This window comes from Triticum urartu, chromosome 7 (genome assembly GCF_003073215.2).
Source record: "Triticum urartu cultivar G1812 chromosome 7, Tu2.1, whole genome shotgun sequence".
NCBI lineage: Eukaryota > Viridiplantae > Streptophyta > Magnoliopsida > Poales > Poaceae > Triticum > Triticum urartu.
Genome location: NC_053028.1, coordinates 641959347 through 641975150, shown reverse-complemented (window position 1 = coordinate 641975150; position 15804 = coordinate 641959347). Strand labels below are relative to the sequence as shown.

General features: G+C 43.7%; 1 long non-coding RNA gene across 1 annotated transcript; it reads right to left on the bottom strand.

Moving 5' to 3' along the window:
• Positions 1 to 11162: 11162 nt before the first annotated feature.
• LOC125524454 lies at positions 11163 to 14945 on the bottom strand. The gene is made up of 4 exons (XR_007290755.1): positions 14514 to 14945; positions 12187 to 12262; positions 12013 to 12108; positions 11163 to 11508 (listed from the first exon to the last, which is right to left on the bottom strand). It is a non-coding gene; the product is annotated as an uncharacterized LOC125524454 (long non-coding RNA).
• Positions 14946 to 15804: the final 859 nt, after the last annotated feature.

The following is a 15804-nucleotide window of genomic DNA, read 5'->3' as shown; positions in this document are numbered from 1 at the left end:
CGAATGTTCCAACTCCGAGAGGCTTGCACCAGCCCATAGATTGAGCGTTGGAGCTTGCACACCTTGTCAGCATTCTTAGGATCGACAAAACCTTCCGGCTGCATCAAATACAATTCTTCCTTAAGGAAACCATTAAGGAATGCTGTTTTGACGTCCATTTGCCATATCTCATAATCATAGAATGCGGCAATTGCTAACATGATTCGGACGGACTTCAACTTCGCTACGGGTGAGAAAGTCTCATCGTAGTCAACCCCTTGAACTTGTCGATAACCCTTAGAGACAAGCCGGGCCTTATAGATGGTCACATTACCATCCGTGTCTGTCTTCTTCTTAAAGATCCATTTATTTTCTATGGCTCGCCGATCATCGGGCAAGTCAGTCAAAGTCCATACTTCGTTTTCATACATGGATCCTATCTCGGATTTCATGGCTTCCAGCCATTTGTCGGAATCTGAGCCCGCCATCGCTTCTTCATAGTTTGAAGGTTCACCATTGTCTAACAATATGATTTCCAGGACAGGGTTGCCGTACCACTCTGGTGCGGAACGTGTCCTTGTGGACCTACGAAGTTCAGTAGCAACTTGATCTGAAGTTTCATGATCATCACCATGAACTTCCTCTCTACACTAGTAGAAAAAGGGTCAAATGTGAAGCACATTAGTGCCGGTTTGAATTTGAGCTGGCACTAATGTGTGCATTAGTGCCGGTTCCAACGGCTAGCCGGCCGCTCTCATTAGTACCGGTTCATGGCGAACCTTTAGCACCGGTTCGTGCCACGAACCGGTACTAAAGTGAGTGGTGGCAGGATGTTGTCAGTCCGGGGCCCCTCTAGCACCTTTAGTACCGGGTCGTATCATGAACCGGTACTAAAGGTCATCCTACATAGACCCTTCGTCCACCCGAGCTTGCTCTGTTCTTCCCCTTTCCCCTCTTCTCTCTATTCTTTTCCCTCTTCCTCTCAAGCTCATCACACATTTTGCCTAAAATTTGTCAAGATTTGAAGGCCCCCATCCATTCAAATGATCACAAAGGTTAGCAACTTTGTCCTTTCATCTCTCATTGCTAGATTAGCTCGTGCAATGCTTTATATAGTGATTGATTTTTGAGTTTAGTAATTTGGGAGGAATTATATATATGTGCTAGTATTTGATTTATATGCAATTTGAGGTTAAAAATAACACTTAGTTTTCATATGTAGGTGTGGTTTACTTAGTACCTTCTAAATCTCCGTCGTAACCACCGTCGATCGCTCGCAACGTCCCGTCGCCGGCACCACCTTGTGGTGAGCCTCTTGTTCATGAAGTTTTATATAAAAAGTTGATGTTTGTGTGATTTGGATATATAGTTACTCGTATAATTATCTTACCCATACGTTGTTTGTTATACATAGTGCCATGGTTTTGATATCCGTCCCCGTCGTCCCTCGTCCAGGTTATGATTCGGATCTGGTATATTCTCTTTTAAAACTATTCATTGCATTTTGTGTTTATGACAAATTATGCCCATCAAGTTGACATAGATATTTGTATGTAGGAGGTAGTTGAACCGGAAATTCCAACCGACCCTATTGTCGAGAGGTTAAATTTAGTTGAAAGATAAAACGAGGATTGGAAGGAAAAATTGAAAAGAATTGAGGGGGAGAAGATGGAATTGGAGTTGCATGTTGCTGATGTCGTTGATGATCACAATATTAAGATGGAGAAAATGCGCTTGAAGATTAGAAAGATTATAAAATATGCCATTCATAGTGAGGCTTGGTATCATTATGCTGTTGGATCAATTGTTACCTTAGTTGCGATCTTGATCGCATTTGTTGTTGCATTTAAATTCTTTAGCTAGAGAGTTATTTGTTTGTTGCATTTAAGTGTTGTATGATATTTATGTATGAACTTTATGTATTGTATTAATTTGGTGTTTTCGGTGCTGTGTATTGAAGATGAGCCGGCAATGGATGTACGATGACCGATGCTCTCCCAAGTTCATTAATGGTGTGCGTACTTTTCTGCTTGCGGCCGAGGCAAACAAGCGGGCGGATGGTTTTATGCCTTGTCCATGTGCTCGCTGTAAGAATGGTCACAATTACTCTACGTCAAGAACCATTCACGTCCACCTGTTTAAGTCCGGTTTCATGCCCCACTATAATGTTTGGACCAAGCATGGAGAAAGAGGGGTTATGATGGAAGACAATGAAGAAGAAGAGGACGACGACAGCTATCCTGGCCATGGGTTCCCTGAATACGATGATACAACAATGAGGGAAGAAGCTGAGCCGGTAATGCGGGAAGAAGCTGAGCCGGCAATGCGGGAAGAAGCTGAAGAAGAGGCATCGGATGAGCCCGTTGATGATCTAGGTCGGGCCATTGCCGATGCAAAGAGAAACTGCGCAAGTGATTTGGAGAAAAAGAAGTTGCAGCGCATGTTAGAGGATCACAAAAAATTGTTGTACCCGAATTGCGTAGGTGACAAGAAAAAGCTGGGCACCACACTGGAATTGCTACAATGGAAGGCAGAGAATGGTGTATCTAACAAGGTATTTGGAAAGTTGCTGGTAATGATAAAGAATATGCTTCCAAAGGACAACGAATTGCCCGAGAGTACGTACGAAGCAAAGAAGGATGTCTGCCCTCTAGGGTTAGAGGTGCAGAAGATACATGCATGCCCTAATGATTGCATCCTCTACCACAGTGAGTACGAGGATTTGAATGCTTGCCCAGTATGCGGTGCATTGCGCTATAAGATCAGCCGCGATGACCCTGGTGATGTCGAGGGCGAGCGCCCCAGGAAGAAGATTCCTGCCAAGGTGATGTGGTATGCTCATGTAATACCACGGTTGAAACGTTTGTTCCAAAACAAAGAGAATGCCAAGAGGATGCGATGGCATAGAGAAGACCATAAGAAAGACGGAAAGTTGAGAGTACCCGCTGATGGGTCGCAGTGGAGAAAAATCGAAAGAAAGTACGGGAAGGAGTTTGCAGATGACGCAAGGAACGTATGGTTTGGTCTAAGCGCAAATGGCATTAATCCTTTTGGGGAGCAGAGCAGCAACCATAGCACCTGGCCTGTGACTCTATGTTTGTATAACCTTCCTCCTTGGTTGTGCATGAAGCGGAAGTTCATTATGATGCCAGTGCTCATCCAAGGCCCTAAGCAACCCGACAACGACATTGATGTGTACCCAAGGCCATTAGTTGAAGAACTCTTACAACTGTGGAATGGAACATGTGTACGTGTGTGGGATGAGCACATGGGGGAAGAATTTGACCTAAAGGCATTGCTGTTCGTGACCATCAATGATTGGCCTGCTCTCAGTAACCTTTCAGGACAGACAAACAAGGGATACCGCGCATGCACGCACTGTATGGACGATACTGACAGTATATATTTGGCTAATTGTAAGAAGAATGTGTACCTGGGACATCATTGATTTCTTCCTAGCAGGCATCCCGTAAGAAAGAAAGGCAAGCATTTCAAAGGTGAGGCGGATCACCGGATGAAGCCTCGCCACCATACTGGTGCTGATGTACATGATATGGTCAAGGATTTGAAGGTGGTCTTTGGAAAGGGTCCTGGTGGACAACCTATTCCGAATGACACTGACGGACGCGCACCCATGTGGAAGAAGAAATCTATATTTTGGGACCTGCCCTATTGGAAAGACCTAGAGGTCCGCTCCGCAATCGACGTGATGCACGTGACGAAGAATCTTTGTGTGACCCTTCTTGGCTTCTTGGGCGTGTATGGGAAGACAAAAGATACACCTGAGGCACGGAGGACCAGCAACGTATGCATGGAAAATACGGCATACATCAGGGTCATGCAAGCTATGCTCTTACCAAAGAAGAGAAGGAAATCTTCTTTGAATGCCTGCTCAGTATTAAGGTACCGTCTGGCTTCTCGTCGAATATAAAGGGAATAATAAACATGGCAGAGAAAAAGTTCCAGAACCTAAAGTCTCATGACTGCCACGTGATTATGACGCAACTGCTTCCGGTTGCATTGAGGGGGCTTCTACCGGAAAACGTTCAATTAGCCATTGTGAAGCTATGTGCATTCCTCAATGCAATCTCTCAGAAGGTAATCGATCCAGAAATCATACCAAGGTTAGAGAATGATTTGGTGCAATGTCTTGTCAGTTTCGAGTTGATGTTCCCACCATCCTTCTTCAACATCATGACGCACGTCCTAGTTCACCTATGTGAAGAGATTAACGTTTTGGGTCCTGTATTTCTACACAATATGTTCCCCTTTGAGAGGTTCATGGGAGTCTTAAAGAAATATGTTCATAACCATGCTAGGCCAGAAGGAAGCATCTCCAAGGGCCATGAAAATGAGGAGGTCATTGAGTTTTGTATTGACTTTATTCCTGACCTTAAGCCGATTGGTGTTCCTGAATCACGGCATAAGGGCACACTGGATGGAAAAGGCACGCTAGGAGAGGAACAAATAATATGTATGGACGGACATTCTCTCACTGAAGCACACTACACAGTTCTACAGAATTCCGCCTTGGTGGCTCCGTATATGGATGAACACAAGAATTTGCTACGCTCTAAACACCCGGAGCGGTCTGATGACTTGATTACACGTGAACAAACCAGGAGTTTCGCCAGCTAGTTGCAGACACGTACCATGCATGACGCCTCTATTGAAGATGACCTGTACTTGCTGTCCCAGTTACCATCTTCGAATATAATGACTTTCAAAGGGTACGAGATAAATGGTAATACATTTTACACGATTGCCCAAGATAAGAAGAACACCAACCAAAACAGTGGTGTCCGCTTTGATGCAGAAACCAAGACGGGAAAGGAAACATATTATGGTTATATACAGGACATATGGGAACTTGACTATCGACGTGGTTTGAAGGTCCCTTTGTTTCGGTGCAAATGGGTCAATGTGACACGAGGCGGGGTAACGGAAGACCCGCAGTATGGAATGACAACAGTGGATCTCAACAATCTTGCGTATGCAGACGAACCATTCGCCCTAGCCAATGATGTGGCACAGGTTTTCTATGTGAAGAACATGTCTACCAAGCCGAGAAAAAGAAAAGATAAGAAAGCGAATGCATCGTACGATGAGCCAAAGCGGCACATAGTTCTTTTTGGGAAGAGAAACATCGTGGGAGTGGATGACAAGACATGCATGTTAGGAGATTATGAAAAGTTTGATGAAATTGCTCCATTCACAGTGAATATTGACCCGAGCATCCAGTTAAATGATGAAGATTTTCCATGGCTACGGCGCAAAGGGACACACGCGAAGAAAAAGTTTCACACCCAAAGATCTGGGATGTGACCGGCTTCACTATCATCACTTTCTTTTGTGTTTCACACACAGGAAGGAATCTCTGTAATAGTTAGGGTAGCTAGTTATGTGTTTTGGCATTTGAAACGCGAAGAAATTTTATGTGCAAGCAAATTCTTTCATGCATTTATTGATTTTTTCAGCTAAATGACCCTGAAATTGAAAAGCATTTCAAATGAACTCAGAAAAGGTTGAAAGTTTGCATGGTATCATAATTTCACCCACATAGCATGTGCAAAAAAGTAGAGAGGGTTACCGCAAAAACTGGATGCACTTCGTGTACAAAATGGACAATCTCTTTCGAAGTATCAGGGTTTCGAACAAAAACTCATCCGTTACAAAGGCATTTCATTTTTTAAATAACCTAAGCATTACCAAATTGAATATAATGATAAAACACACTAATATTAAACATAAGAAAAACGAATCACTGAAAAATCTATTTTCAAAGTTAAGTTATTCACAAACTAGTGATTCACACAAATTTCAAATAATTCAAAATTTAAACTATTCAAATTTGTAAACTACCGGTACTAACATAAAGTTTGTAATTTTTTGTACCTAAAGCAAAAATATTCACAAAGAAACTCTAAATACATCAAAAAACAACTCAAAAATAAATAAAGCAAAAAAATAAGAAAAAAGCCCACCTACTGGGCCACAGCGGCCTGCATACGACTAGAAACCCAAATTCTAGTTGGGCCAGGATGCAGGCCCGCTAGCCCAGTAGGCCCAACAGGGCATCGCAGCAGAGGTAGGCCCAGAAGGCCTGCTTAAGAGAGGAGCTCGAGACAGCAGCGACAGCGGGGCTTATAAGCAGGTGCGAGTGCCCCTCGGCTAGCGAGGTGGGACTAAACTTCTGCGCCCCTCGCCTGGCAGCGCACACCCTTTAGTACCGGGTCGTGGCTCCAACCGGTACTAAAGGGGGGCCCTTTAGTACCGGTTGGTGCCACGGCCCGGTACTAAAGGGTGTGCGGTTCCCGCCGCTTCGCCTGGCTAAAACAGACCTTTAGTACCGGTTGGTGGCTCCAACCGGTACTAAAGGTGGGTTCTATATAAGAAAACACTTCAAAATTTGTCAGTTTCTCATCTCTCCCTCTGCTTCTTTCTCCTCTGCCCCGTCGCCGCCGCCCCTCGTCGCCGCCCCCGTCGCCGTCCGTCGCCATCCTCGTCGCCATCCGTCGCCGTCCCCGTCCCCGCGCCGCGCCGTGCCCCGTCCTCCCGTCGTCCCCGCCCGGCCCATCCCCGTCCCCGTCGTCGCCGCCCCGTCCCCGTCGTCGTCTCCGTCTCCGTCCTCGTCCCCGTCGCCGCCCCCCGTCGTCGCGCCTCGTCGGTGAGCTCCTGCCCCGGCCGCCAACCACACACACACACATTGTTATAGAATTGTTAGCAATGTTTCTGTTTTTTAGTTATAGAATTATTAGAAATGTTAGTTTTAGTTATAGAAATGTTAGTTATATAGAAATATTAGAAATGTTAGTTATATTAGAAATGTTAGTTATATAAAAATGTTAGTTATATAGAAATGTTTTTTAGTTATAGAAATATTAGAAATGTTAGTTTTAGTTATAGAAATATTAGAAATGTTAGTTTTAGTTATAAAATTTAGAATTTGCATATATGAAATCACAATCCATCATTTAAAAAATGTTACTTTACTTTTGCGGCATATAGTATTTGTTGTCGACGATGCCCGGCCGCATCCTCGCCGTCGACCCGTTCGCGACGACGTCCTGCTTCAGAGGACCCATGTCCGGGACTGGGCTCCGCCGGGCTGGCACTGGGAGGTGCTACCTTTAGGGGCGCGACGCTTGGTGAGAACATTCGCATGATGGCGTCCGAAAGGAGCAGATCTCAAAGATAGGAGTGTGTACTACGTTTGTGAGAATATTCGCATGATGGCGTCCGAAAGGAGCAGATCTCAAAGACAGGAGTGGGTACGTTTGTCAGAACACTATTCACAATTTTTACACCATTATCGATATCTAGGCACACAACTAATACACATGCATATTGATCTCCTTCTTAACAGTTCAAAGAGGTGCGGGAGAAGCTCCTAACAGAGGACCGCATAGAGGCAATTCAAGAGGAAATAGCGGGATTTTTGCTCGACCAGGTCATAGATCCCAAAGGAGAATACTATTACCCGCTACCGTCCCATGAACCACTTCCAATTGTTATCGTGCTCCGAAGGCACCAATTAGGCTAATGCCACTGGCTCCGAAGGCACCAATTATGAGAAATTGTATATATATATACATGTGTGTATATATGTGTGAATTAATTAATGGTGGTTGTGAGACATTCGATGATATATATATATTATGATCGGTTCTACTAGAAATTCTATTTATATATATGCATAACGTGTACAATATGTAGTATCGTAAAATACTAGCAAACGAAAAAGAATTAAATGGAAAACACAAAATTAAATAAAAAAGAAATCATAAACCCAAAACCCCCAACCTTTTAATACCGGTTGGTGACACCAACCAGTACTAAAGGGCTCCCTATCCCCGAAGCTGGCTCGTGCCACGTGGTTGCCCTTTAGCACCGGTTCATGCTGAACCGGTACTAAAGGGGGGGGGGGCTTTAGTGCCTACACTTTAGTGCCAGTTACCGAACCGGCACTAAAGGGCCTTACGAACCGGTGCTATTGCCCGGTTCTGCACTAGTGCTAGTCGGTGCAGGCACCTCAGGAACATTTTCTTGAGCTGCGCCACTCTCCGGTTCAAGAGGCAATACTTCATCAAGTTCTACTTTCCTCCCACTTACTTCTTTCAAGCGAAACTCTTTCTCTAGAAAGGATCCATTCTTGGCAACAAAGATCTTGCCTTCGGATCTGAGGTAGAAGGTATACCCAATAGTTTCTTTAGGGTATCCTATGAAGACGCATTTTTCCAATTTGGGTTCGAGTTTTTCAGGTTGAAGTTTCTTGACATAAGCATCGCATCCCCAAACTTTCAGAAACGACAGCTTAGGTTTCTTACCAAACCAAAATTCATACGGTGTCGTCTCAACGGGTTTCAACGGAGCCCTATTTAAAGTGAATGCAGCAGTATCTATAGCATAACCCCAAAATGACAGCGGTAGATCGGTAAGAGACATCATAGATCGTACCATATCCAATAGAGTGCGATTACGACGTTCGGACACACAATTTCGCTGAGGTGTTCCAAGCGGCGTGAGTTGTGAAACAATTCCGCATTTCCTTAAGTGCGTGCCAAATTCGTGACTCAAATACTCTCCCCCACGATCTGATCGTAAGAACTTGATTTTCCTGTCACGTTGATTCTCAACCTCACTCTGAAATTCCTTGAACTTTTCAAAGGTCTCAGACTTGTGTTTCATTAAGTAGACATACCCATATCTACTCAAGTCATCAGTGAGGGTGAGAACATAACGATAGCCACCGCGAGCCTCAACACTCATTGGACTGCACACATCAGTATGTATGATTTCCAATAAGTTGGTTGCTCGCTCCATTGTTCCGGAGAACGGAGTCTTGGTCATTTTGCCCATGAGGCATGGTTCGCATGTGTCAAATGATTCATAATCAAGAGACTCCAAAAGTCCATCTGCATGGAGTTTCTTCATGCGTTTGACACCAATGTGACCAAGGCAGCAGTGCCACAAGTATGTGGGACTATCATTATCAACCTTACATCTTTTGGCATTCACACTATGAATATGTGTAACATCATGTTCGAGATTCAATAAGAATAAACCATTGACCAGCGGGGCATGACCATAAAACATGTCTCTCATATAAATAGAACAACCATTATTCTCAGATTTAAATGAGTATCCATCTCGCATTAAACGAGATCCAGATACAATGTTCATGCTCAAAGTTGGTACTAAATAACAATTATTGAGGTTTAAAACTAATCCCGTAGGTAAATGTAGAGGTAGCGTGCCGATGGCGATCACATCGACCTTGGAACCATTCCCGACGCGCATCGTCACCTCGTCCTTCGCCAGTCTCCGTTTATTCAGCAATTCCTGTTTTGAGTTACAAATATGAGCAACTGCACCGGTATCAAATACCCAGGAGCTACTACGAGTGCTGGTTAGGTACACATCAATAACATGTATATCACATATACCTTTGGCAATACCGGCCTTCTTATCCGCTAAGTACTTGGGGCAGTTCTGCTTCCAGTGACTGTTTCCCTTGCAATAAAAGCACTCAGTCTCAGGCTTGGGTCCATTCTTTGGCTTCTTCCCGACAGCTTGCTTACCGGGCGCGGCAACTCCCTTGCCGTCCTTCTTGAAGTTCTTTTTACCCTTGCCTTTCTTGAACTTAGTGGTTTTATTCACCATCAACACTTGATGTTCCTTTTTGATTTCCACCTCCGCTGATTTTAGCATTGAATATACCTCAGGAATGGTCTCTTCCATCCCCTGCATATTGAAGTTCATCACAAAGCTCTTGTAGCTAGGTGGGAGCGACTGAAGGATTCTGTCAACGACCGCATCATCCAGGAGATTGACTCCCAGCTGAGACAAGCGGTTGTGCAACCCAGACATTTTGAGTATGTGCTCGCTGACGGAACTATTCTCCTCCATCTTACAACTGTAGAAGTTGTCGGAGACTTCATATCTCTCGACCCGGGCATGAGCTTGGAAAACCATTTTCAGCTCTTGGAACATCTCATATACTCCGTGTTGATCAAAACGCTTTTGGAGCCCCGGTTCTAAACTGTAAAGCATGCCGCACTGAACCAGGGAGTAATCATCACTACACGTCTGCCAAGCGTTCATAACGTCTTGTTCTGCTGGGAAAACAGGTGCTTCACCTAGCGGTGCATCAAGGACATATGCTTTCCTGGCAGCTATGAGGATAATCCTCAGGTTACTGACCCAGTCCGTGTAGTTGCTGCCATCGTCTTTCAGCTTGGTTTTCTCTAGGAGCGCGTTGAAGTTGAGGTCAACATTAGCGTGGGCCATTTGATCCACAAGACATATTGCAAAGAATTTTAGACTATGTTCATGATAATTAAGTTCATCTAATCAAATTATTTAATTAACTCCCACTCAGATAGACATCCCTCTAGTCATCTAAGTGATACATGATCCGATTCAACTAGGCCGTGTCCGATCATCACATGAGACGGACTAGTCATCATCGGTGAACATCTTCATGTTGATCGCATTTTCTATACGACTCATGTTCGACATTTCGGTCTTCCGTGTTCCAAGGCCATGTCTGTACATGCTAGGCTCGTCAAGTCAACCTAAGTATATTGCGTGTGTAAATCTGGCTTACACCCGTTGTATGCGAACGTTAGAACCTATCACACCTGATCATCACGTGGTGCTTCGAAACAATGGACCTTAGCAACGGTGCATAGTTAGGGGGAACACTTTCTTGAAATTATTGCGAGGGATCATCTTATTGATGCTACCGTCGTTCTAAGAAATTCACTACACCACAACACTGATATAAGGACAAAAAAACTGTCGGGAAAACACGCTTATAAGGGCAGACAATCTGCCGGGATAGCGTTTCTCCTGGCAGATAGAACCGCCACGAGAACGACTGCCGGTGATTAGTTGTCCCGGCAGATAAACTTCTCCCGGCAGTTTCTCTGCCCTGGCCCTTATATTTCTGGCAGTTTGTTTTCTCCCGGCAGATTGGTCAAGGCACATGAAACTACAATTGCTGGCAGTTTTGCTGCCTGCACATGCATGTTTTCCAGGCAGTTATGATGCCAGCACTTCGATTTCACTAGGAAACTATTGTAGGCATCCCTGATGTAATATCCATTCATTATGTTAAGCAATGAGGACACCTCACACAATTTATACATACACTTCAAAGTAACATATAGGCCTCATCGGAAACCTTAAACTTCATTCCATAAATATAAGAACATATATAAGCAGATTGTGCCACAAAAGGAGTACATAAATGTTTCTAGATAGATGTGCCACACAACCAAAATGAAGTAGTTCCACAAAGGGAGACGTGTATATGTTTCTAAATGTGTCACGCAACCAAAATGGCCATATAGTAGCCTATGTGCCAAAACGACCACCAAAATGAGCTGAACTTCCCAATGTCTCCAGGTTCAACAAACAAGGCGCATTACATTATCACTCCACCAACTTAATAGTAGATCTTGCAAACCTTCAACAGCTTGTAGATCATCCAAATCTCCATCAAGTAGTGCATCTTTGGGAAACCTGCAACAGACCGGAAACTCAAAATGGAGCTCTTATAGCACAATAAACCTGTTGTAAGTTGTAACATACATGAACATGCAACTAGTACTGGACAATAAAAATGCAATTTTTACATCACATAAGGACAAGTGTTCTAATGCCTTCTTTGTTTTCCTTGCTATTGGGCGTTGGCTGTAGCAGCACATGCTGTGAAATTATTCAGTACATGGAGTTTGAATGAAGGCTGATGTTGTACACAGATCATTCATTGGAGATGAAAAGGATTTGAATCAGGCTAATGTACACAGCTCATTCCATTCCAGTTATAGTAACAAAACAGTAAAAAGTTATAATTTGATATTCTTGTCGTTGCAAACTTGTTTATAGTAACCTAAAGGTTGAGGTTATGAGATACCCTGAAGACAAGCACCCAACTTGTTAGGCATACAAATACGCCACCAACAATAAATGCCATTTCATCCAAATAATGTGCTTGTAACAAGATAAAATGTTTGCCACGGTCACCTTTCGCAAAACTGCTACTTGACTAAAATGGTTACAGAGACCTCTAGCTTGATTTGATGCGCCTTAGATGGTTCCTTCTCCCTCTGGATGATATGGCTGCAGAAGAAAGCAAAGTGAAAAGGATTGGTTCATTCTGTAAAATTGTGACAAGGACACCTTCAAGTTTACACTCACATTTTCTTCACTAATCTCCGGTAGAACTGGAGTTCAAGTTTGTCCAACACAAGGTAGATACCGCATTTTAGTAACCCTGCAAGAGAAATAAGCAATCAGTGTCCATGCAAAACAATCAGTGTCCCTGTACAAAAATGTAGGACGCAATCAGTGACAGCAGAGGGCCGAATCTTTTTCAGCACACAAATATGTGAACTTAGTTGTCTTCATGTCTATCAAGGGCTTGCTTAAGGAGCCTGAGATCTGCTATCCTAAGTGACATTAACAAAAAAAAGGGCAGCTCGGTGCATGTAGCTCCCACTTGCGCAGGGTCCGACCACTTTGAGTTCAAGTGAGTTGATAATAAAATAAGGAGGAATCCATGTGACAAAACTGTAGTTAGGCATATCCTAAGAATATATTGGAAGAATAAGTGCACAAACACAGCTAGGAGCTTTGCATTGAGAAATCATGTAGCTGCTTGATCTCATAAATGCTCCTCTTAAAATTATACTTGCTTTCGCCCATGTCCTTAAGCACACTGAATGTCTTATATTCATCAGAAACAATTATGTATTACTATGGCATCGAGAATGGAAATAGGAAGAGCGACAAACACAGGAAGAGAAATCAATTCAAAACATTCAGAAATGGATGCTAAGCTAAAGTCGACCGATAAGAGCAACATACTGAAAACTGCAGTAACTAAGATCATATAATAACTTGAGATAAAGTTCCTCACTCATATTAACAATCTGCATGAGATTACTTTATTACATAAGTTGACTTAGAGATATCTTGTACTGTTACTAGTACAGAATATTGTTTTGACAAAGTCCATGTAGTTAAAGGCATATAGAAATCTAAATATTATGATGTGCACAGTGGAACACAGAATTCTACCATTTTGGTGAAAACAGATTTAACCGGCAATACGTTGACTTTTATCAATGTACATAATCCATTGCTATTGGACATTTTGGTGTAACTCAAATGCTCCATTAAGCTTGCATAGATTTGGTTAACAACACTTTTAAAGTGTGAGTAAAAATCTATGAAAGAAGGACTATAAACACTATTGGACATGATATTGAGAAATCTGGGAAGTTGCTACAACTCTACCATCAAATATATAGGAAATATTCAAAGTCTAGGCCTCATACACTTTGCTTAATGTTGGAAGGCATAATGATTTGATATGACATGCAGATACTCATAGTCTTAGCCTTTATTTCTGAGAAATAAAATAAGAGATGCATACCACCCCTACAGAACACATAAAACTACTTCGCCAGTCTTAGAGCAATGTGAAGCAGAAACAATCAAATTAACTAATACTTGAAATGAACAAAGTGTATTATCTACAATACTTGTAATCTTCAGTACACCATCAAAACAAACCTATTTATTGTTTGCTAACCAGGAGCGGAGCTTTGTTGGGGCCAAACAAGGCCATGTGCACCCAGGTTCTTGCCACTTTTAATTTTACCTATGCACCAAAGCACAGCCCACTAAGAATACGACCGATCCATGTAGCTGGCACGAGCATGTAGCAGCACGCTATTTCTCATGGCCGCAGCAGGCAGCGGCACACTAGGCCTAGCACCAGCCGCTCACCGGCATTCCACGTAGATCTGGCATCGAACAACCAGGGGCCGGCCGAAATGCACGCCCCACAAACTCCACTCCCCTGTCACCTCCGACTCACCATAAGGGAAACCACTCCATCTAATTTCCCTGCAACTACGATTCAGCAAGAGATAACAGGTAATCTAATTTCTTTTCCCAAATTCTGAGTTCAACGAAGGAGTTAGATACACATTATCCATATGCTTATTCTGTCCATCATACTGTCCTGGATAGATAGCCTAGTTGTTCCACTCAATTGAGGACATGAATTAGATGCAAATAGTACCGCACTGTACATCTATTTTTCCTGTAATCGCTTCATTAGATAGATAGCCTGAGTGTTCACCCAATTGTTATGAACATTTTAAATATCAGAACATATATTTTGCAGCCATAAGCATTTATAAGCAAGTACACTCACAATTTATGAATTGATATATACATATATGCTCACTCCATCTTGTAATCATGTATTATATACTAATGCCTATGACTCAGAATCTCAAACAAAAAACCTGTGCACCATTTGCCTGGCCCGCCCAATATTTTCTTTGAAGCCCCACCACTTTTGCTAACCTTCAAGTTTTACCAATTTCAGGCTTGGATGATCCTTGATGACAAGCGTTGTTTTGAGGAACCCTTCCCAGATTAACTAATAGACTATATACATAGATGTTAGAGATACACACCAATTTCTGCAGTGATCTAGGAAATATCACCTGTCAAATTCTCGCGGTTGGAGCAAGAAGTAGAGGAGTCAGCGCTATCCAGGGAAAGGCAGAGCTGCTCGTGAGGAGTTGACGCTCCCCTGCCTGGGGTAGAGGACGTAGAGGAGGGGTCCCCGCTTGGTTCTTCGATGAAGCTTGTGGGGAGGAGGCCTGGTCGGGGAGGAAGCTCCCGAGATGGGTGGTGGTGGTCACCGCTTGCGGTCTGGAGTGGCGGCTCGGTGGCGCCTCTCTGGAGTGGTTGGGGGGCGACGGCAACAGTGCTCCGGGTGGAGGGCGTTCGGCGGCGGCGGGATGGTTAGGGCGGGTGGCACGGTGGGGGGCGACGTCGGCGGTGGTCTGGTTGGGGGCGGCGGCTGTGTCTGGTGGACGGCACGAAGGATTTGGGGACGGCGGCACTATCTGATGGCGGGCCGGCGCGTCGGCGTCTTTTTTGGGCCAAAGTTTTGGCCACTCGCGCGCTTTCCCCTCATCGCGCGCGCTTAGTAGGCCCGATATTTCGGTTTGGCGTCAAAGTCGATTCCCGGCAGATTATGGGCCGTGGTGTAGTTGTCTCGGCAGCAGATGGGCCCTGAAGTGTACCGACAGTGCATGTGTCGTTATTGTTCAAGTTCTCCCGGCAGTTTCTCTGCCTCAAGATGTTTGTAATGGCAGAAACAAATATCCCGGCAGTTGTTTTGCTCTTGATCGAGTATTTCTCCCGGCAGTTAATTGCCCCCAATCAAGTGTTGTGGTGTAGTGAAAATAAGATGTAAAACATGATAAACATCACATGAAATCAAATAGTGACATGATATGGCCAATACCATTTTGCTCCTTTTGATCTCCATCTTCGGGGCGCCATGATCATCATTATCACCGGCATGACACCATGACCTCCATCATCATGGTCTCCATCATCGTGTCTTCATGAAGTTGTCTCGCCAACTATTACTTCTACTACTATGGCTAACGGTTAGCAATAAAGTAAAGTAATTACACGTCGTTTATGTTGACAAGCAGGTCATAAATAAATTAAGACAACTCCTATGGCTCATGCCGGTTGTCATACTCATCGACATGCAAGTCGTGATTCCTATTATAAGAACATGATCAATCTCATACATCACATCCTTTTGGCCATATCACATCACACGGCATATGCTGCAAAAAGAAGTTAGACGTCCTCTAATTGTTGTTGCAAGTTTTTACGTGGCTGCTATAGGTTTCTAGGAAGAACCTTTCCTACCTACGCCAAAACCACAACGTGATATGCCAATTTCTATTTACCCTTCATAAGGACCCT